The 24191-nt window shown below is 35.1% G+C and overlaps 1 long non-coding RNA gene across 1 annotated transcript; it reads left to right on the top strand.

Moving 5' to 3' along the window:
• Positions 1 to 20850: 20850 nt before the first annotated feature.
• Positions 20851 to 22157, top strand: LOC131804262 (uncharacterized). The gene is made up of 3 exons (XR_009343027.1): positions 20851 to 21261; positions 21334 to 21456; positions 21514 to 22157. It is a non-coding gene; the product is annotated as an uncharacterized LOC131804262 (long non-coding RNA).
• Positions 22158 to 24191: the final 2034 nt, after the last annotated feature.

The following is a 24191-nucleotide window of genomic DNA, read 5'->3' as shown; positions in this document are numbered from 1 at the left end:
TGGATGCTACAGAATATGACAAAAAATTGTCTACGCAGGTTCAGGTCTTCGCACAGCTCCGATATAACGGTACATCCCTATATTCTATACTTTGATGATTTTAGCTACATTATTCGCGTTTATTTCAAGTTCCGAATTTGAATTTGGTAATGACTCATGACAAATAATGCCTGTGTGGGTCCACGTCGTATAGGCACCAATATAACGGCAATATTCGGTATTTTTAAAATTTTACTAAAATTTTTTCAGGATTTTATTTCCAAATTCGTTCCAAATGGTGGAGGGTATTCAAAGTTCGGCCCGGCCGAACTTACTGCTTTTTAACTTGTTTATGCTTATTTTTTAAAAATAATAAATCACAGTTCAGGCCTATATAAGCGGAATAATTTTTATTATAAGTAATGACTCCACAGTAATTTCTAAAGGGTGATTTTTTTGAGGTTAGGATTTTCATGCATTAGTATTTGACAGATCACGTGGGATTTCAGACATGGTGTCAAAGAGAAAGATGCTCAGTATGCTTTGACATTTCATCATGAATAGACTTACTAACGAGCAACGCTTGCAAATCATTGAATTTTATTACCAAAATCAGTGTTCGGTTCGAAATGTGTTTCGCGCTTTATGTCCGATTTATGGTCTACATAATCGACCAAGTGAGCAAACAATTAATGCGATTGTGACCAAGTTTCGCCCTCAGTTTACTTTATTGGACATTAAACCAACCACACGAATGCGTACAGTGTGTACAGAAGAGAATATTGCGTCTGTTTCTGAGAGTGTTGCTGAAGACCGTGAAATGTCGATTCGTCGCAGCAAATGGGTTTGTGTTATTCGACCACATGGAAGATTTTACGCAAAGATCTTGGTGTAAAACCGTATAAAATACAGCTCGTGCAAGAACTGAAGCCGAACGATCTGCCACAACGTCGAATTTTCAGTGAATGGGCCCTAGAAAAGTTGGCAGAAAATCCGCTTTTTTATCGACAAATTTTGTTCAGCGATGAGGCTCATTTCTGGTTGAATGGCTACGTAAATAAGCAAAATTGCCGCATTTGGAGTGAAGAGCAACCAGAAGCCGTTCAAGAACTGCCCATGCATCCCGAAAAATGCACTGTTTGGTGTGGTTTGTACGCTGGTGGAATCATTGGACCGTATTTTTTCAAAGATGCTGTTGGACGCAACGTTACGGTGAATGGCGATCGCTATCGTTCGATGCTAACAAACTTTTTGTTGCCAAAAATGGAAGAACTGAACTTGGTTGACATGTGGTTTCAACAAGATGGCACTACATGCCACACAGCTCGCGATTCTATGGCCATTTTGAGGGAAAACTTCGGAGAACAATTCATCTCAAGAAATGGACTGGTAAGTTGGCCACCAAGATCATGCGATTTGACGCCTTTAGACTATTTTTTGTGGGGCTACGTCAAGTCTAAAGTCTACAGAAATAAGCCAGCAACTATTCCAGCTTTGGAAGACAACATTTCCGAAGAAATTCGGACTATTCCGGTTGCCCAAAATTGGACTTTCCGAATGGACCACCTAAGACGCAGCCGCGGTCAACATTTAAATGAAATTATCTTCAAAAAGTAAATGTCATGGACCAATCTAACGTTTCAAACAAAGAACCGATGAGGTTTTGCAAATTTTATGCGTTTAAAAAAAAAATGTTATCAAGCTCTTAACAAATCACTCTTTAAATAGAAATAAATATTCATGGGAAAAATTATAATTGATGTTACCTACCGTCGGTTTTAGATATCTTGAATAGCCTGATCTTATTTTTCAGCCATATGCTTTTATTTGAGTTTTAAAAACCTATATCTACATCTATAATAGTCCCATGCGAAATCTCGGCTCAATTTTTGAGCTTAGCAACATTTCCCATTCAATTCAATTCAATTGGAATTTGAATTTGCAACGTTTAGAATAGCGTGCTGCTTGGCGTATAGTAATATCCACCTCATAATGAATGCAGAATGAATTCAAAATTTGTAGTTGTAGGTCATAATGAGTCTCAGTTCGTGTGGCGAATCATTGTAATTATAGGTCCACGTTTTGGTATAGTCCCCATATAACGGTACCTCCCGATATTCGGTATTTTGTTGAGTTTTTGCCACAATTCTTCGAGGATTTGTCTAGAAATTGGTATTTGTTGGTTTTAATAGGTTCTAGCTCTTTTGGCGAAACACTGTATATAAAGGTCCACGTTTTTGCCTCATGTAGCCGTGTTTCACTATATTCGGAATTTTGATGGTTTTTGGCTCATTTTCCCATGAATATGTCTAAAAATTGGTATATGTGGAGTTGTATGGAATTGGCTTGAATTCCATCACGAATAACTTTTTTTCTGGAAAATAATCACCAAAATGCTTTTCTACACTTATAAACAATATAATGAGCTCTCACTGTCCGACGAGTGGCTTAGAAATGACAGCAGTCTGAAGTTGGTTGCAGTTTTTTCATTTCACCCTGTATAACCTAAGAAGTGAAAAAGTAATGTGTCTTCGAATAAATTGAAAAGGTTTAATCATTTTTTTTTCGCCAGCAACGAAAGTACTAATTAATTATATCAAAATAAAAAATGGAATACATTTGTCCTTCCTTTCTGGTACGTCCTAAACAAAAGTTCAATATTATTATTCTAAGGGTGCACATCTGTCGGCCGACTGAATTTTTCTAATCGTAGCTCTACAAAATGTATATTCAGGTTTTCCTGTAACCAAGAAGAAGAAGAGATGTATTCAAATTTTCCATTTCTTCACACAACTACTGGAATAAATAAACTTGTAAAGTTATTGTTTTGATGTAATTTACACTACTTTTGAAACCAGTGCTTCTCCTCGAAGGCTACAATTAGTCAAAAAAAAAAAAAAAAAACAAAAAAAAAACACGAAAACTTTTTAAAGAACTCTTTTAACCACGCTGCTATTTTAGCCGCACATAGCCCACACTATAACTACGGCTTACTCTTCTTATCGGTCCAAATTTAGGGGCCCCACACTACTTTTCCTCGAGACCCACTAGTCTAGGCTCATTATGGTACTTATTAGTCACTAACAAAATTGGAACCAAGAAGCGCATATAAGGCTCCCGATAAACAGTCACTGCCTCACTAAGTGTCAAAATGAAGGGAAACAATTGAAAATCTTCTCTGTAACTGGCCGAAAGCATTACATAGCGGACTGGACATTTTAGTTCGGCCGTTACCACACAAACACGTTTAGACAGTAGGAATATATCTTGGAGACCTCGTTAAACTTTTCAACATGCAACTTTAAAAATAAATATTAGTAGCAGGATAAAAGTCGTTACACGAGTTTTCCACAAACACTAACCAACCGGTATAGGAAATGTATACACATTTATCTCTTGTGACACAATTAATAAAAAAATGTTTTCGAATTTATAGTTTGCTCATCCATAATCGTCATCTCTTAATTTTATATTGCAGCAAATCTTTTGTTCTATAAGTCGTCTTATTCTGGACAATTTCACAAATCCATTGTCCGCAAAGTTTCCAAGTCACATCTTTCATTTTTTTTTCCTGGCTTGGGTATCTACTCTGCCTTAAGTTCATTTAATCTGTTTCGTTCTGCGACATTATAACATGAATTTCTACTTTCGTCAACCTCATCAGTTTTAGTTTTTTCGTAATTTTTTTGCCTCTTTTCTGTGCAGTTTCCATCAGATGCCATCCTTAAGTAAAAGTAAAGCTGTTATGTTCTGTGTTCATACATATAATATCAATCTATCTAGAAGTTTCCTTAACTTTATTGTATTCCTTTATGTCCTTTTGTTCCTTTGTTTTTTCAATGAATTTCCTGCACTTTTTCTTCGTTAATTCGAGCAGCAACTTTTTTGTGTTGGCAGTTTTGTATATTCTCGAAGATTGGTAGGTCGGTCCTCCATCATGTCTTCTGTGAACCAAACCGAAGTTGTATGACAAAGTTCGATTTTTCTACCATGCTTTTTTGTTCCCTTCTTCTCTTTATTCTGTTACTTAGCCTTGTAATGTTTAGTGATGTTTGATCAAGTTAATTTAGCAGGAAATTATAATTGTTTTAAAGTTTCATTCTATTTCAACAGATTTTTATCCATTTGTCGTTCCGAAAAAGTTATATTTTTCGTCTTCTTCTTCTTTTGTGATGAATGAATGTTATAAATTGTTTAAACTTATTCATTGGGTTTGGTAAGTACGAGTGGGTGTGTGTGTTGCTGTATAAAAGAATGAATGGAATCAAGAGAAAATATTGTGTTTACCAATGTAGTTCATAATGTGTTTTATGATGTGGTCATATTGATTGTCAGCTGGTAATACAAGTCAAGGAGTCCTATTGCCAAAACTTGTAAGGAGCATTAGATTAACCATGAACCAATCTCTTAAGTACTTGTGTAAAAATGCATACGCTCTCAAGTAGAAATTGAATATTTTTGAAAAAATATACCAAAAAAGTCAACATTTCAATATTATTTTCGTTAGTACTGTATAGAACCGTTTTTCGAGACCAACATTTTTCAAGGAAAATTATAACTCCGAAGTTAAACGATATGATCTAAAACTTAATACTATTTTCGTTATTTTCCTCAACACCCCAGGGTGAATCGTTTTTATAGTCAAACATGTAAACAAAGCCTACATTTGAGCGGGCCGATTGTGGGATACTCTACAACATTGTAATTTACGATAAATTTCAATATGGACAATAATGCACTCATCTCTTCAGATATTAGGATATATATTTCTCGTCTCATATTTCGGTCTCAAGAGGTAATACATTCCTGTTTCAAGGTCATTGTTGTAAATATAATTATAACCCAAAACTATATATTAGGGATATTATAAGTTTGATTGGGCCAACAATTATGCAACTTTTCGACATATTCGAAACACCTCCGAACTGAGCCGATCTAGCTATGTATGTATGGATGTTAGTTAGACCGCTTATAACTCAAGAACGGCTGGATGGATTTTAATAATTCTCACCAATTCAGAATGCAGCTTTGGTATAAAAGAATAAATTCTAGAAAAATTGCATAAAAATATGCCAATAAAAAGTGTTATTTATTTGCCCTCCGCCTTTGAGGGTCCTCTACATATTTGTCACAGACCACATGACATACATATATACAGGGTGAGATGAAAAAACTGCAACCAACTGTCATTCCTTAGTCACTCGTCCCACAGCTGTTAAAATTATTCCAGTGACAGCTCATTATACCCTACACCACAAGGTGGTCATGGTATTGGGTCTTTGTGCATTTGTTTATAACAGGCAAAAGGAAACCCATAGTTCCTTTTGATGATCTGCATAGAATCACATTCTGAGTCGATTTATGCATGTTCGTCCGTCCGTCTGTCCATGTATTTTTGTAATCAAAGTACAGTTCCCATTTATTGCCCTATCCAGATGAAATTTTGCACAAATCATTTGTTTGGCTCAAGGACGACTTAATCGGTCAAAATTTAGATATAGCTCCCATATATATCTTCGTCCGATTTGCTTTTTTTTTGTGCACCAAACATGTAATATCAGTCCGAATAGTATGGAATTTTGCACGTACGATCAGATTGGACCTGAAAATAAGTATGTCCCATATATATTGTTCATCCGATTTGTTATTTTTGTCCTCCGCAGCCGTAATATGCACTCTGTAACAACAATAATTGGAGAAATATATCAAATGCAGCTCAGAAATACTTTTGCTAAATTTTATCGAGATCGGTTCAGATTTGGATATATCTGACATATATAACTTCGTCCGATTTACCTTTGATTGTGCACCAAACGTCTAATATTTGCCCAAATGGGATGAAATTTGGCACTTACGACCGAATTGTGTCTAGAAGCTAGTATGTCAAATTTGGTGAAGATCGGTTCAGATATAACTATTGCTCCCATATATACTGTTCATCCGATTTATTGTATTTGTTACCCACAGCCGTAATATACACTCCGTAACAACGATATTAAGGGAAATATATCAAATACAGCTCAGAAATATCTTTGCCAAATTTTATCGAGATCGGTTCAGATTTGGATATAGCTCCCATAAATATTTTTATCCGATTTCAAATTAATTGTGCACTAAATGGGCAATACAAGTCCGAATTTAAAAGATACAAATGCTTCGGCATATTTAGTCTTTTGAACTTTAAATTATAATTATAATCATAGCGTGTATGATTGAATACTCCCATAAAAACTTTTAATCGTTATGCGGAGCTCTACTAAATTAGCAAAGTGGTGTAGGGTATCATAAAGTCGGCCTGCCCGACTTTAAGACTTTCTTTACTGGTTATATTGTGTACAAGCGTACAAAGCACTTTAATGAGAATTTTTCGGAAAAAAATTTTATTCGTGATGGAATTCAAACGTGATAATATGATTTCCTTATATTTGACTGGAAAACCACAAGTGGCTTTCGTAAGTTTACTCCAGCATTTAAATGTGAATAAATCTTTTGTGTTACGTACCATCGCTCGTTACCGTGATACTGGTAGCGTAGCCCGACGTCAAGGAAGTGGGCGGAAGAAAACAGCAACATCAACATCGTAAAATAAAGAAGCGGCAAGTATTGAAAAATGAGCTCGTGGTAAAGCCATTGTAATTCGAAGAAGTGCAAGAATTTACACCGCAACAGAAAGAAAATAAACTCAAAAGAGCTAAGGAGAATTGCTTTGAAAATTCTAACTGAATTCTCCTACCGATGTTACTGGGGTTTGAAGTTTAAAGTGGAAAACGTTTGAATCCTGCTGCTGCTCTTGTGCATAAATATTTTTTTACCTAATGGTGAAGGGTATTAGAAGTTTAGCCCGGCCGAACTTAATGTATTTTGACTTGTTGTGTATAATTTTTTATTTTTGTAATTTTTTTCTCACAAGAGTTTTCAATTTGACTTACAATAATGTAAATTTTGTAATATTTTTTTGCGCCCTGCGACACCATGTGTTTGGAGGGTCAGAAGGTTGGGTTAAGGTCAAAATAGAATTCCATTGTTTTTGGGAATGCTTACAAAATATTTATTTGGAATTTGTTGGTTGAATTGGAAAAGAAACAGACAATTTTCCAGATTTTGTAGTCATAATGCAGGTCACAAATAACGACCAATCTGCAAGGAATTTCGCATGGTCATCGGATAATTTTTAGTGATGAAATGGACCACAATATGTTGTGCTCTAAATATGTAATTTGAAACTACTCCGGTGAATAATGACGCTTAAATTATCAAAATACCGGTTATAGGGGGCTATACGAAGACATGGAAATAACTCTAGATTACGAAAGAAATTAAGTAGGTTGATAAAATTTGTATCTTATATCTGCCAGATGTTCGGTGTTGAATTCCAGACATATAAGTCCACATTATGGTATAGCCTCTATATAACTGAACCGCTAGATGTAGTATATACCATGTTGTTTTAGTCATCTTTGCAGGCAACTGTGTATATAGATCCAAGAATTGGTATATCCCCATTTAAGGGTACCTCCCGATGTTAGGAATTTTAACAAAGGCGTTCTCTGGCAGATAATTGGCAATAGAAGTAATTGTTTCAAATGTGGTATTTGGAGTCAAAATCTAACTTCATACTTCTTTTCTTAGAAAAAATGTCCTTATGAAAATTTTCGGGATAGTTAACCATTTATTGTTCCAACTCATCCTTATAAATGTCGTCCCCTTTTTATAGGTACTTTAAAGGTCCTAAGGACAATTTGATCCTACATGAGCTAGAAATGGTTAAAAATTGCAGTACTTGAAAATATGGGCCCATGCTACAATTGTTACATGGTAAAATTAAGAAGGTAAAATCATTTCCAATAAGCATACCCATCTCTGCATTTCCTGTAATTTACCTTGTCACATTTCACTACACAAAAACAGGTTTCCATCTCTGATTTGTGTATGTACAATGAATTAATAAATACAAATTTTGACAATGAGATGTTTTCAAATGAATAATTTTTGCAAAAAATTGTAAACATATGATTGCATGACTTTACCTTCTTGATTCTACTATGAATTGTAACCTCATTTCAAATTAGTATGTCAAGCTCGAAATATTCTATATGTTCAACGTAGAAGCACAGTCTCTGATATTGAAAGTTGCTTACTTATCAATAATTCAAAGCTTTGATTCCATAAAATTTTGAAAAATTATACATGTGTACGCCTTTATGATTGTAACATAAAATAAATATTATTGCAATTTTAATTTTCGTCACTATTCATTTTTATATCTGTCAAAATTACTGACATGAACATTTCTAATTTCAAAACTGTTTACAATGCCGACACACATGCATATGCAAATGTGGCTATAATAGCGTTTACCAATGGTATCAATGCAATGGCGAGGCCCTAATGGACATAAAACTGCATGCATCCATATAGTATTACTGTTCTCGTTGTTGTTGCTACATTCAAAACTGATTCAATTCAATATTCAAACTGGGAAATATGCAAACCAATTGTGAATGGTGATAATGGTTAGCGCCCAAGCTATGTCATGTCGGTGCGGTTCGGTTCAGTTGCAGCGTTATTTTTTGCATATATTAATATTTGACACAATAATAATTTATAGCGAAAAAGCCATAACTGAACAGCCATCGTCGTTTTGAAGCGACAGACAGTCCGACTGTTAGCTAGATATTCCGCATACACTGAACGCAGTTACACTCACTCACTCATCGAAACAGTAACCAAATGTACATTTGATGGCAAATAATGAAACCGAATAACTTCATATGCGCATTTTACAATGACACTCATCAGAGCGATACAGACTACAGCTACTGCCAAAAAAGCACCAGGCAGACAATATACTGAAAATATAAGCAGAACAGCAAGACGGCTAGAATGTGGTGGCCTGGTTTCGGGGTAAACAAATTACAAATGGTCATACGCATAAATTTTACGCTATCATTTCGGTACAACTGACCGTCTGATAAAACATTTGCTAAATACCATTTAAAATGGAAATAATCATAATCACCACCAACGCACATACCTTCCATGTAGCCGGCATTAACATTAGCATGGCCAGAGAGTCATCTGCACCATTTCTCCATTTATCGTAGTCATCCTCATCATCTACATCGTCATCAGCTTCGGCATCAGTGTGACCATCAATGACAGTCATGAGGCAGCAAGAGGCGTTTCACGACAATTTCGTATAATTTGCGGATACGCTTAATATGTAATTCCCCCAGGTGCTCATTATTCACACATATCCGTTGTGTTTGTACTCGGTGTTTTCAAAAACAAACATATGCACACACATTTGTATGGATGTGTATACGCTTCTGGCCATGTGTGCACGCATAACAGTAACCACAAGTACACAAAACATTCGCACACTATTCCAATTATGTATATTCCCTGCAGAAAACGGTGGAGGTATTGATGAACTGCGAGTGGTGCTACACTGATGAAAAAGTGAGTAGTATCAATGGTTGTAGGCGGCGAGTACTGCTTGACTACTCGCAAGTGCTGCACTGTTTTTTTTTTATAATTGCATATATTGGTAACACTGTCAGCATCTGATTATGCATATTTGTGATTTGTGTTTTGTGCATTGTGTGGACTTGCAAGTAAAATATTTGTTTTTTTTAAGTGAAAAAGAAAAGAAAGTGTATGTAAAAAATGAATAAGCGTACCTGAGAGACTGAGACTTAAGTTTTCCTTTTTATAAATGCCATAAATGCCAACGAAGTACAAATTTTTTTTATTAATATTATTTAGTTTTTTAATACTTTACTATTAAAACCAAATAAGTGCCTTTTTTTGAAATTATATACTTTACTTAATTTCTATTTTGTAATTTAATATTGTTTTGAAATAAAAATAGCTGAATGAAAACAAAATCTGTCTTTCGTTCTTTTAATTATTCGCAATGGCAATGCGAATAATTACGTTCGTGCAGTATGTTCAGTTACTTTCTTTCAATGGCGACTGATGCAAAATTCAGCAGTCGCTCACCCCTCACAGAGCGCTGCAAAAGCGAGTACTGATTTTCACACGACAGTCCAGTGTAAAAGTCAGCAGCTCTTACCGTTAACGGGGAAATGAAGAGCGAGTGGTCGGTATCGCTTGGTGAGTACTCGAGCAGCACTGCGGTACTACTCTTTTTTTTTGAAGGGTTCTCCCAAACACACACACACACACATGTGACGAATAATCGGATGGACTGTGATTTTGTTTACTTTTATCCTCGCGGATGCAAAACTCGCGTATGAAACTGGTAAGTGTCCGCTATTTCGTGAGCGAAAAGTTTACTTAGTAAGAGAGCGGAAATCGATCGTATTTAAAATCGATAGATTCTCAATTGACCAAATATTACACCCTAGTTCCATATTTAAGTACACTGTCCCCATTTCTCAAGAAGTTGATCATTTAAGTAGACAGCCAATTTTTATGTATTACAGTTTTTAAATACACTACAAATTTTTATACCCTCCACCAAAAAAAGTATGGAGGGTATATTAAGTTTGTCATTCCGTTTGTAACTCATCGAAATAATCATTTTAGACCCAACAAAGTATATATATTCTTGATCAGCGTAAAATTCTAAGACTATTTAGCCCTGTCCGTCCGTCCGTCCGTCTGTCCGTCTGTCCCTCTGTTGTAATCACGCTACAGTCTAAACGATTTAAGATAGGAAGCTTAAATTTGCACAGATCTCTCTTTTGTCTGCAGGCAGGTCAAATTCGAAGATGGGCTATATCGGTCCACAACATCGTATAGCCTCCATATAACGGTACCCCCCGGTATTCGGCATTTTGATGATTTTAGCCACATTTTCAATGGAATTGTCTTAAAACCCACACAAGTAGTTCCTTGCGAGTACTTTACCCCCTGAGAGAGAATTGTCTATACAAGTCCGCGATATCGTACATCCCCCATATAACGGTACCCCCCGATATTCGGTATTTTATGATTTTACCCACATTTTTCATCGGAATTGTCTGAAAATCTACACAAGGAGTTCCTTGTGGGTACTTTATACCTCGGCAGAGAATTATCTATATAGATCCACGATATCGTATAGCCCTCATATAACGGTAGCCATATTTTTCAACGGAATGGTCACAAGGGGTTCTTTGTACACAAGGGGTTCTTTGTGAGCACTTTACCCCCGACAGAGAATTCTCTATATGTCAACGATAACGTATAGCTCCCATATAACGGTACCCCGCGATATTCGGTATTTTGATGATTTTAACCACATTTTCCAATCGTATTGTCTGAAAATCCACACGGATTTCTTTGTGAGCACATTACCCCTGAAACGGAATTGTCTATTTAGGTCCACAATATCGTATATCCCCCATATAACGGTACTCCCCTATATTCTGTATTTTGATGATTTTAGCCACTTTTTCCAATGGAATTATCTGAAAATCCACACAAGGAGTTCCTTGTAAGTATTTTACACGCAGACATAGATTTGTCTTTATAGGTCCACAATATCGTCTATCCTCCCATATATCGGCACCTTCCGATATTAGGTATTTTAAAGATTTTGGATTTTATTTTTTTGAATATTTTCTAATTCGTTTCAAATGGTGGAGGGTATTCAAAGTTCGGACCGGCCGAACTTACTGCTTTTTTACTTGTTCTCATATAAGTTTGGTTTGAAACTACAATTGGTTATGATGATCTTGACCATGACATTTTCTTTGTTTTGTTGTCTATTTCTGATTGATGATTTCATAAAACTGATTTTAAGTTTTTTTTACGCTTACATTCATTGATATCACGGTACCACAAAATAACAGGTAAATTATTCGCGTAATAACCTATTACAACGCAACCACTAAAATACCCTTTTTTTCGCGGAAAATTAAAAATTTCAATTTTCAATGGTTAACTACAAATTATTATTACTTCAGATTTGGTCCTTTTTATACCCTCCACCTTGGAAAGGAGGGTATATTAACTTTGTCATTCCGTTTGTAACATCCCTAAATATTCGTTTTAGACCCCATAAAGTATATATATTCATAATCAGCATAAAATTCTAAGTCGATTTAACGATGTCTGTCTGTCTGTCTGTCTGTCTGTCTGTCCGTCTGTCTGTCTGTCTGTCTGTCCGTCTGTCTGTCTGTCTGTCTGTCTGTTGAAATCACGATACAGCCCACATTATTTGACGTAGAGCTCCAAAATTTAGCAGAGCTATTTGCATTGTGTCTAGGATGGTTGGTATTGAAAATGAGATATATCGGTCCACGTTCTGGTATAGTCCCCATATAACGGTACCTCCCGATATTCGGTATTTTGATGATTTATGCCACATTTTTTCACGGATTTGTCTTAAAATTGGTATTTGTAGGTCATAGCGGCTCCCTGAGCGTGTGGCAAAACATTGCATGTATAGGTCCACGTTGTGGTATAGCCCCCATATAAAGGAACCTCCCGATATTTAGTATTTTAGTTTTTTTTTACCACATTTTTTCACCGATTTGTCTAAAAATTGGTATTTGTGGGTCATAATGGTTTCCAGCTCCGGTGGCGGAACATTGCATGTATGGGTCCATAATTTGGTATAGTCCCCATATAACGGTACCTCCCGATATTCGGTATTTTGATGATTTATGCCACATTTTTTCACGGATTTGTCTTAAAATTGGTATTTGTAGGTCATAGCGGGTCCCTGAGCGTGTGGCAAAACATTGCATGTATAGGTCCACGTTGTGGTATAGCCCCCATATAAAGGTACCTCCCGATATTTAGTATTTTAGTTTTTTACCACATTTTTTCACGGATTTGTCTGAAAATCGGTATTTGTTGGTCATAATGGGTTCCAGCTCCGGTGGCGAAACATTGTAAATATAGGTCCACGTTTTGGTATAGCCCCCATATAACGGTACCTCCCGATATTCGGTAATTTGATGATTTTTGCCACATTTTTTCAGGGATTTGTTCGAAAATTGGTATTTGTTGGTCATAATTGGTTCCAACTTCGGTGGCGAAACATTGCATGCATGGGTCCATGATTTGATATAGCCCCCATATAACGGTACCTCCCGATATTCGGTTTTTTTTATGGTTTTTGCCACATTTTTTCACTGATTTGTCTAAAAATTGGTATTTGTGGGTCATAATGGGTTCCAGCTCCGGTGGCGAAACATTGTAATTATAGGTACACGTTTTGGTATAGCCCCCATATAACGGTACCTCCCCATAATCGGCATTTTAATGGTTTTTGCCACATTTCTTCTAATGTTTCTTTTACCCTAAGGTGGAGGGTATTAAAAGTTTGGCCCGGCCGAACTTAATGTTTTTTTACTTGTTTATTCTTTCTACCAATCCTCATAGTTTTCTTCTTTCTTCAATTTCGCAACCAATCTAAACATACATGGTAAATAATATAAATACAGGTTTTATTTTCATAATATTGAATTGTATTAGTAATTTTTGCATTATCAAAAACATCAAACAACTAATTTTTCTCACAAATCGTAAACAGCACATATGTGGTACACTACCGTTACATTATTTTATTTAGTGTTCCGCCATGTGGTACACTACGGTTTTGTAGTGCTCCGGCTGCGGTACACTACGTTTTTATACCCCACACCACATATTGGTAAGGGTATTATTTCTTTGTGCATTTGTTTTTAACATGGAGAGGGAAACGAGATAGACCCATAGTTCCTTTTGTTGATCAGCATATAATCACATTTTGAGTCGATTTATGCATGTCCGACCGTCTGTCCATGTATCCAGGTCGCATTAATTATTCGATTGAGATGAAATTTTCTAAATAACATTGGTTTGGCTCAAGGACTGATATTTAGCACTAGATATCAGATACAGTCTAGCAATTCATAGATCAAATTTTATTAAGTTCGGTTTAGATTTGGATACAGCTCCCATATATATCTTCATCCGGTTTGGGTTTCTTGTGCACCAAATGGCCAATATCAGTCCAAATGGTGTGAATTTCGGCACTTCCGACCGAATTTAGTATAGAAATAAGTACTTTAAATTTGGTGGACATCGGTTCAGATACAGCTATAACTCCCATAAATTTGTTTCATCCGATTTAGTGTTTAAGTCCCTCACATTGGGAATATATACCCCACAAAAATGTTATTTAGCAGATAGATATTAGATTCAGCCCAGCAATACATGATTGAAATTTTATCAAGATCGGTTCAGATTTGAATATAGCTCCCCTATATATCTCCGTCCGATTTTAGGTTCATTGGGCACCAAGTGGTTAATATTAGTCCCAATGAATCTTCGCACTTCAACCGAATTTAGCATATATTTGTTTCATCCGATTTAGTGTTTAAGTCCCTCACATTCGGAATATACACCCCACAAAAATGTTTTTTAGTATCAGATATTAGATTGAAACCAGCAATGCCTGATTCAAATTTTATCAAGATCGGTTCAGATTTGGATATAGCTCCCCTATATATCTTCGTCCGATTTTATGTTCATTGGGCACCAAATGGTCAATATTAGTCCAAACGAATCTTCGCACTTCAAGCGAATTTCAAATTTGCACCCATATATATGTTTCACCCGATTTGGTGTTTAAATCTCCAACTTTCGGACTATGCACTCTACCATAATCATATTTTGTACCAGATATCTCATAGAGTTCAGAAATGCCCACTATAAACTTTTCTTTTACGAAAGCTCTACTAAATATGCATAGTGGTGTAGGGTATCACATAGTCGGCCCCGCCCGACTTTTGAGCTTTCCTTACTGGTTTAGTGCTCCGACTGCGGTACAGTACGATTTTCGTTGTGCTCCGGTACAGTATCACTAAAATAGTTTTTAAGGGTTGTGCTCCTGTACGGTACATTATCTTAGTGTACCACTCCACCTCGTAACGGTACAGTAACAGACGGTCTATTTTCAAACGCTGGACATAAGACACCTATTCTGAATAGGATCAAAATTCTACTATGCCCGTCCTGTCTGTCCTACCGTCCGTTGGCGGTGAGAGTATTTGCGGTATATATTTGAAACTTTGCACATGCGTTCATATTATTTTTACGATTATTGATATTGAAAATGTCGAAGAGAGGGGTGAAATCACAAAAAGCGGAAAAAATTAAATTTGACTTTTGGCATAAATATTAAAAACGATTATGGAACACAAAATTCTCCTTCAGTCATACGTTCTTTAGTTTCCTAATTTCACAGTGCAAAAGTAGAGAAATGTTTCGCTTTTTTGACAAGTAGAAGAAAAAATAGTTTTTGGGTTTTTTGAAGCGTAATTAGTGCCATGGCGCGTGCTGAGTCCTGTTAGTCCACTGTCTGCGGCCAACATGTTTGCGCGCCCAAGGCTTTAAGAATATTTTCGCGATAATATTCGGCATTTATTCTGATGTCACGGTCGAATAATACGAGCGGAGAGCGACCATCGGCTGTTATGGCTGCCCACACCATCACCATGGCCTGCGCTTGAGTTCTGGTGGCCAACCGAAGGAGACCTCTTTGGCAAGTAAACACAATTATTTTGTTTGTTTTCTCATCGGAGAAAACCAAATTCGGCAGTTCACCACTTTTGGCCAAGCGAAGCAGCTCTTTAGCTCTTTTGAGTCTATTTTCTTTATTTTGCGGTGTACGTTCGAGCTCATTTTTCAATATTATCCGTATGGAATATTGCGATATGTTCAGCTCACGAGTCATTTTTCGACAACTGCGACGTGGGTTTCGATCAAGTCGCTTCTTTACTTTTCGATCCATTTCTGCTGATGTTGCTGTTTTCTTCGCTACGCTACCAGTATCAGGGTAACGAACGATGGCACGAGACACAAAATATTTATTCACATTTAAATGCTGGAATGCTCTAATGATAGCCACTTGTGGTTTTCCAGCCAAATACAATGGAATCACACTATCACGCTTGAATTCTATCACGAATACATCTTTTTTTTGTCTGGAAAATTCTCACCAAAATGCTTTTGTACGCTTGTAAACAATATAATAAGCTGTCACTGGAATAATTTTAACAGCTGTCGGACGAGTGGCTTAGAAATGACAGCAGTCTGAAGTTGGTTGCAGTTTTTTCATCTCATCCCGTATAGATTTAATAAATACTAAGAGAGTTGTATTTCGTTACACTCTTATAATCTGTTATGTTCATGGTTATGAATATCAACATGAGGAATGTATGATTATAGAACGAAATTATATTCATTTTCCGTGATATTTTATGAAGGGATTTGTGCTGTGCCCAGTATTTCACTTTTCCTGTTTTCTGTGTTGTTTTTCTTTTTTTTTTTTCATTCAGCCTTCATTACTCTCTTGGGAGTTACACATACCCAACCGACATTTACATTCATTCATTTGTCCATTAATTAATGAGCGGTATGGGATATAGATTAAGTTAATAAAAACCCAAACAATTTTCTGGAATTTTAATGAAGCTTTGTATATTGGCCAAGGTCTGTCCACTGGCATTGTAAAGTAACAAAATAATTCTCAATCGATTTCAAGTCAAATATAAATGTTATGTGTTTTATTCGCATTTGTACACATACATGAGCTTAACAAAATGACTTATTTCAATTTAATTAAAATATTTATTGTTATTTTTAATGCACGGAAATGTTAAAAAAAATTTTTGCACTTGAACTTTTTGTCTTTAAGAAAGTAATTTTAATTTCGAATTTATTCCTTACGATTCATTTTTTCTTGCCAATACTACGCATTAATGGTAATGATGTTAGAAGATACCTTCAATTCCACAATTCTCGTTTTATTAGTTCGGTAGTGGCAATTAGTACCCTTTAGCATTAAAGGTACTACATGATTTCTACACACGAATTTTTAAACATTTCCAATATAATTTATCTTATTTTGATTTTACACTGTACAATTTATGAGATTATGATTGTCACCCAGGAAACCCTTTGTTTTTTTTTTACTCCGAATGAAAAACAACTTTCCCATTCATTTGACATTTTTATTACACAATTCTAGGCTATTACATCGCCACAAAAGCTAACATAAATTGTAACATTTGCAATTGTTTTATAGTTTTTCGAAGCATTTGCCGTTGGAATTTGTGATGCGACGATATGGCATATACTATACTGGATACTTGTCGACAATAAACCAGAGCCTTATTGAAAGAATACTGTGTAGAGCGGAGAGATCTTAATAATAGAAAACTTAACATTGATAATAGGCTTATATTTTGGAAAGCAAGCTTGGCACTAAAAAATACCAAAGTGTCGATCACCTCAAGCAAGCGCTTCGCCGGGAATGGGCCGAAATACCGCAGAGCAACATTCGAGCAGCGTGTGACGGTTTCATTGGCCGTTTGAAGGCCATTATTTGTGTCAAAGGTGATTAATTCGAACAAATCCACCCTTATTCTAAAATTTGATGCTATTTCCGACATTTTTGGCTTTCATACAAAAAAAAAAAAAAAAAATAAAATAAAATAAAAAAAATGTAAAAATTATGGCGTTTGACATTGTTGCATTTTTATACCCTCCAGCATACATAGTATGGAGGCATACATACATAGGCATACATACATAGTACATATACATTTTTTAAATTCCACTTGGAACTGGAGATATAGCATCAGAATCGGAGGTACCTCCCAAAAATTTAGATTTTATATGCACATGTCTATGGATCGATTAGAGATATAGTCTCCAAAAATAATTTTGCAAAATTATATTGAAATTGGTTCACATTTGGATATAGCTCCCATATATATTTTCGACCGATTTCATTCATTTGAAGCACCAAACACGATACTTATGTTCGATTCCAATGAAATTTGGAATGTGTGAAGCAAATAAATTAGTCAAATTATATTGAAATCGGTTCAGATTTAGATATGGTTCCCATATATATTTTCGGCCGATTTCATGCATTTGATGCACCCAACTCGCTATGTATCTCTAATTTCAATGAAATTTGGAATGTGTAACGGAATTTCAAACGAATATACGTTTGTCAAATTATGTTGAAATCGATTCACATTTGGATATAGCTCCCATGCATATTTTCGGCCGGCATGAGTGAATCAATTTGGTAAACAAATTAATTTGCCCAATTATTTTGAAATCAGTACAAATTTGGATATAGCTCCCATATATATTTTCGGCGGATTTCGTTTATTTGATGCCTCAAACACGATATGTATGTTCGATTCCAATGAAATTTGGAATGTGTTACAGGATTTTTGTCGAATATAAATTTGTCAAATAATATTGAAATCGATTCAGATTTGGATGTAGCTTTTTAACCGATCTCACATATTTTATGCACCAACACCATAAATATATCCGATTCCAATAAAATTAGGACAGAGAAATTTGATACCAAAAAAAAATTATATTGAAATCGGTTAAGGTTTGGGTGTAGCTCCCGTTTTCATGTGTGTTATGCATCAAACACAATATGTATGGCAGATTCCAATGAAATTCAGAGTATGTGGCGGAATTTGGTTACAATAATAAACTTGACAAATTAATTAGATATCGGTTAAGATTTGGATATAGCTTCCATATATATATTCTCGGCCGATTTCACATATTTGACGCAACAATTTCAATAAAATAAGGAAGGTCTGACGGAATTTGGTGTAAAAGTAAATTTTGTCAAATTATATTGAAATCGGTTAAGATGGGGATATGATTTTACTAAGAAGCATTGGCCCACAACGCCTTTGCAATGGAATTAGGCGTACAGTAAAAAACTACACAACAATTGAATTGACGATACGATTATTACTGGGAAGTATGTTGCTATATCGAATTCTTTAACAGCAACAGAAATGCCACTTAACTTCAAAAGATTGCAGTTTCTTGCACGCTTGGCATTTGCTATGAAATTAATAAATCCGAAGGACAAACCCTTTGTGTGCGGACTAAATTTGTCCCTACTTTTCTCATGGCCAACTGTACATGTCATTTCACGCGTTGATAGACAGAACTATTTATTTATTTATGCATTAAAGCATTACATTTTTTATACCCTCCACCATACATAGTATGGAGGGTATATTATGTTCATCACACCGTTTGTAACTCATCGAAATAATCATTTTAGACCCAACAAAGTATATATATTCTTGATAAGCGTAAAATTCTAAGACGATTTAGACCTGTCCGTCCGTCTGTCCGTCTGTTGTAGTCACGCTACAGTCTAAACGAATTAAGATAGGAAGTTAAAATTTTGCACAGATCTCTCGGTCCACGATATCGTGTATCACCCATATAACGGTACCCCCCAATATTCGGTATTTTGATGATTTTACCCACATTTTTCAACGAAATTGTCTGAAAATATACACAAGGACAAGGAGTTCCTCGTGGGTACTTTATCCCTTGGAAGAGAATTGTCTATATAGATCGACGATATCGTATAGCCCCCATATAAAGGTACACCTCGATATGCGGTTTTTGATGATTTTAGCCACATTTTTTAATGGAATGGTCTGAAAATCCACACAAGAGTTCCTTGTGAGTACTTTAACCCTGACGTGGAGTTTTCTATATAGGTTAACGATATATAGTATATACGATATATATGTATATCCCCTATATAACGGTATCCCCGATATTTGGTATCTTTATGATTTTAGCTATATTTTCCAATGGTATTGTCTGAAAATCCACACAAGGAGTTCTTTGTGAGCACTTGAACCTCTAAAAGGCATTTGTCTATATAACGGTGCCCCGATATTCGCGATTGTCATGATTTTAACCACATTTCCCAATGGAATTATCTGAAAATCCACACAAGGTCTTACTTGTGACTACTTTACACCCTGACATAGATTTGTCTATATAGGTCTACAATATCGTATATTCCCCCCATATATCGGCACCTTCCGATATTAGGTATTTTAAAGATTTTAACAGAATTTTCAATGGATTTATTTTCTTTGAAAACTTTCTAATTCATTCCAAATGGTGGAGGGTATTCAAAGTTTGGCCCGGCCGAACTTACTGCTTTTTATTTGTTTCATCTCATCCTGTACTTTATAGGGTCTACGACGAATATTTGGAGGTTTTACAAACGGAACGACAATGTTATTGTACACACCTTTCCAAGTTTGAAAAAGGAAAAATATATACATTTGAGGTTCTTAAATCCTCATATATATTCAAAAAAAGTTTACACTTTATGAAGCTTGTATATTTGGTATACATAGTGTTATAAAACAAAAAAATGAGCTGATTCGCATTAATATGAGCTTTTGAGGTATTTAAATGTAAACTGAGACGTGCAATTATTCAAATAAAATAGCTTTTCAATCCAGTTAAAATCGTAATAGGATTGTCTGTTGGCACATTTCAAACGTTTTCCATTGCTTTTATCGCGCCACCACATATAATAGTGACATAAATTTATACAATTGTTTGGAGTTATACAGAGTTTATATCTTGTTTTATTTTTGGAGGCTGTCGAAATTCACGGTAATGAAAAGCCACTAAAATACTGAAAGAAGATTAGTAATAATAAAAAAAATTATGAAATACCGAGGCTGATATTACATAAAATCTATTAAATTAATTGCTAAAGAGTTCAAAATAAATTGAAAGCTGCTTCCATATGTACATACATACATGTACACTGAGGGAAAAATCCCGTTGCGAAATCAAGCACGTATGTTGTCATTTTCGCAACGACCCGTTGTTATATTTTTCAACAACGGCTGTTGGTGAATTGTGCACGAACGTGCTCAAATTGACACCGAGACGTGGTCAACTTTCGGTACCAACAACAGCCGTGCTTAATTTGTCCATTTGTAATATTGGTAATTGCAGCCGATTACACACGAGTAAAAAATGACAACGGTGGTGCATGATTCACACACGGTCGTTGTCAATATGACACCGGTCGTGTATGAATTATGCACCACCACCTGCATAATGATGCACCACCGTTGTTACTTTGTACACCGACGTGCATGAATCGTACACGATCGTTGCCATTTTAGCAACTACCGTGTATGAATCATGCACCACCGTTGTCATTTTTTTTACTCGTGTGCAATCGGCTGCATATTTACCATTTTTTCCGTGTTATTGAAAGAGAAAGGACGCATTGTGCAAAAAATTTATTGAAAATGAATAATAATTCGCAAGATCCTCAAAATATCATTGGTGAGTTGTTAGAAATCGATGGCAATATTGTTGTGGTTCGCGATACAAACCATTGCAGCAGTCAAGATGCGGAAAACAATGAGGACGATTATATGTTAAGGGAGTTCTTAAAAGGAATAAATATGGAGTCGCTTTTTGAACAATTAAAAGGTAAGTAAATAAAAATGAATTTTTCAGTTAATCAGTGTAATTAACAAAGAATTTTCTTTTTTGTTCTTTTAGCATCACATGTAACATTTCGCAGCTTGCAGTACTTGAAAAAAAGAAGATTTAAAGGAAGCAGTGCCACCATTGGGACTGCGTGTTGAATTCAGAGAAAAGCTCTTTGCTTGGAAAAAACGAAAGGTACGTATTATTTGTTTTACAGAGTTGAACTCAGTATTAATATTGTCATAACAATAGCTCGGGATTGATGACGAAACTATGTCAGTTCCATCTAAAATAGGTGAATGGTGGAAACGCAACGAGACACCTGCAAGTACTCCTGGTACTCCCGACACTACAGGTTCGAACTGCTCAAAAGCCAAAGGAATTTTGTCAGAGGTAAGGTAAGAGTAATATTTGTGTAAGCATAGTTAATGTAGTTTTTTTATTTAATATAGGATCTAACGGAATTGTAAACACATACCTCGAAGAGGAAACTAGCGCTTGAATGTAGTAGCGTTAATAAGAAATTAAGTGACGAGCAAAGAGATGATATAATTAATATAATTATTGAAGATATTTTAACCAACAATGTTACTCTTTACACTCAAGACTATATGCGCATATTGGATGAAATTTGTTCCGTTTTTCCTCTTGAAAACGAAATGAGGGTAAGATTAACAATATAAACAACGTATCTGATTATGTAGTTTCTTAACTTATAATATGTCTTTATTTTTAGGATTATTATTACATTTCAAGAAAAGGAAAGAACAACGCAAGCGGAAAACTTTATGCCAAGTATAGAAACAAGAAGTCCAAAAGAATAAAGCTTTTGATTTCCGAGCCTAGCACAAGCAAAGCAGCAACTCACACATCTCCTAATTTTTGTAACAAAGATGTTCCCGAAATTGATGAATCAGTTGAAAATTCATTGAAAGCTTCCTTACTAAGAGAATGTAATGATTGGGGATCGATCTGCGACGCAATTCAGCATTTAGATAGTTTAAGAAACCAAGAGAATTACAACTCAAATGTATTGGAAAATAATTTTCAAGAAACAGGTATTAAAAACAAGTGTATCTTCGAATCTTTACCAAATTTTAACGTCACTGAAAATTTTTGTTTTGATATTATGCATGACATTTTCGAGGGCATATGTGTCTACGATATGTCTAATGTAATTCTCGGGCTGATTCAAGAAAATATTGTTACGTTAGATTGTATTAACAGCAGAAAATCTTTATTCCAATTTGGAGAAATTGAAGTGGGAAATAAATCTGGACCACTAGATTTATGTAGATTGAAAAACTATAACTTAAAAATGACAGCTAGTGAAACTATGTGTTTTACTAATTTTTTACCTTTAATGGTAGGCGATTTAATTCCTTTCTCCAACGATCACTGGAAAGTTTTTATAATATTATTACAAATAATCGATTTACTTTTAAGACCAAGTTATATAGAAGACGATTTAATAAAATTGGAAGAATTAATTAGAGATCACCATTCACTTTATATAACATTATACGGTTCGTTAAAACCGAAACACCACTTTCTTGTCCACTATCCCACAGCTATCCGAAAATGTGGTCCCCTTAAATATCTCTGGAGCATGAGATTCGAAGCTAAACACAAGGAAGCAAAAGCCTATTTAGGAAATACTACATCAAGAGTAAATCCCTGTCGTTCATTATCTATTAAGTCTGGATTGAAATTTTCCAATTTTTATTAAAACACGAAGATAACTTAGAACCAAATGTTATCATTAATACGCATACCATCGAAGATTTGGCAAAAGAGGAATATTGTTACAAAAAAAGTAAGCCAGTTTTAAATTACCAAAATTGCAAAGTGTCTGATGACATTTTTTTAAGGGAACTAGGTATAAAAAAAACTATTATTTAGCAACAAATAATGCCGCAATTGAACTTTTCAAAATTAAACATTTAATAATTGAAAATGAAAATGTTTACATTTTATGTAACCAAGTAAAAGTTAAAAACTTTGATTACCATTTACAATCGTATGAAGTTGGTTCTCTGAATGAGGATACAATTTTTTTAATACCAATTTTAGATTTTATTACTTACCCATTTCACTTATATCCTATGAATAATGGAAAAGTTTATTTCAGATTTAAGTTAATTTAATTTGTTTCTATACATTGAATATATGTAATTCGAATTGTTTTGTTAAATCAAATATGTATTTATATTGAATTTATGTAATTGGTTTCGTTCAATAAAATACTTTTCAAAAATGTCGTTTCTTCTACTAAGGGTATAAAATGGAAAAGGAACGGATATCAAAAAATGACCACCATTGATTTCAATCTGACAACGGGCGTTGACAATCCGACAACGGAGCGTTGACAATCTGACAACGAAGCGTTGACGATCTGACAACGAAGCGTTGACAATCTGACAACGGGGCGTGCTCGAAATGACCACGTATGTGCTCATTTCATGCACATCTGTTGTTGAAATCGTTGCCAAAATCTCGGTGTCAAAATGACAACAGCGTGCTCATTTTGACACCAAACGTGGTTGATACACTATCATACACGGATGTGGTCATTTCATACACGGATGTTGTCATTTTTTCTCTGGGTGTACATAAATAAAACAGAGTTTTAGCAGTAGATTTTTAGAGTAACAAATGAAATTCTGTGGAGTACTTATTGTATATGGTAAAATATACCGAGATTGAGCGTGATATTTTTAAACTCTCCTCCATAATTTGTCATTCCCTGCGTAAATACTCAAAATAATTATGTTAAACCCTGTATATATACTAGGTTCCTAACCTCAAGTAATTTTGACTATCTTCAATATTTGATATTAACCACCTTAGTATGTAGCTTACATTGAAGGCTAACATTTTGAATGTTTTAGACGCAGTTTTCTTACCGTTTTCCAGTTCCAGTAGGAATT

This window comes from Musca domestica, unplaced genomic scaffold (genome assembly GCF_030504385.1).
Source record: "Musca domestica strain aabys unplaced genomic scaffold, Musca_domestica.polishedcontigs.V.1.1 4, whole genome shotgun sequence".
Lineage (NCBI taxonomy): Eukaryota > Metazoa > Arthropoda > Insecta > Diptera > Muscidae > Musca > Musca domestica.
Note: the sequence above shows the minus strand (reverse complement) of the source record. Positions and strands in the feature narration are given on the sequence as shown.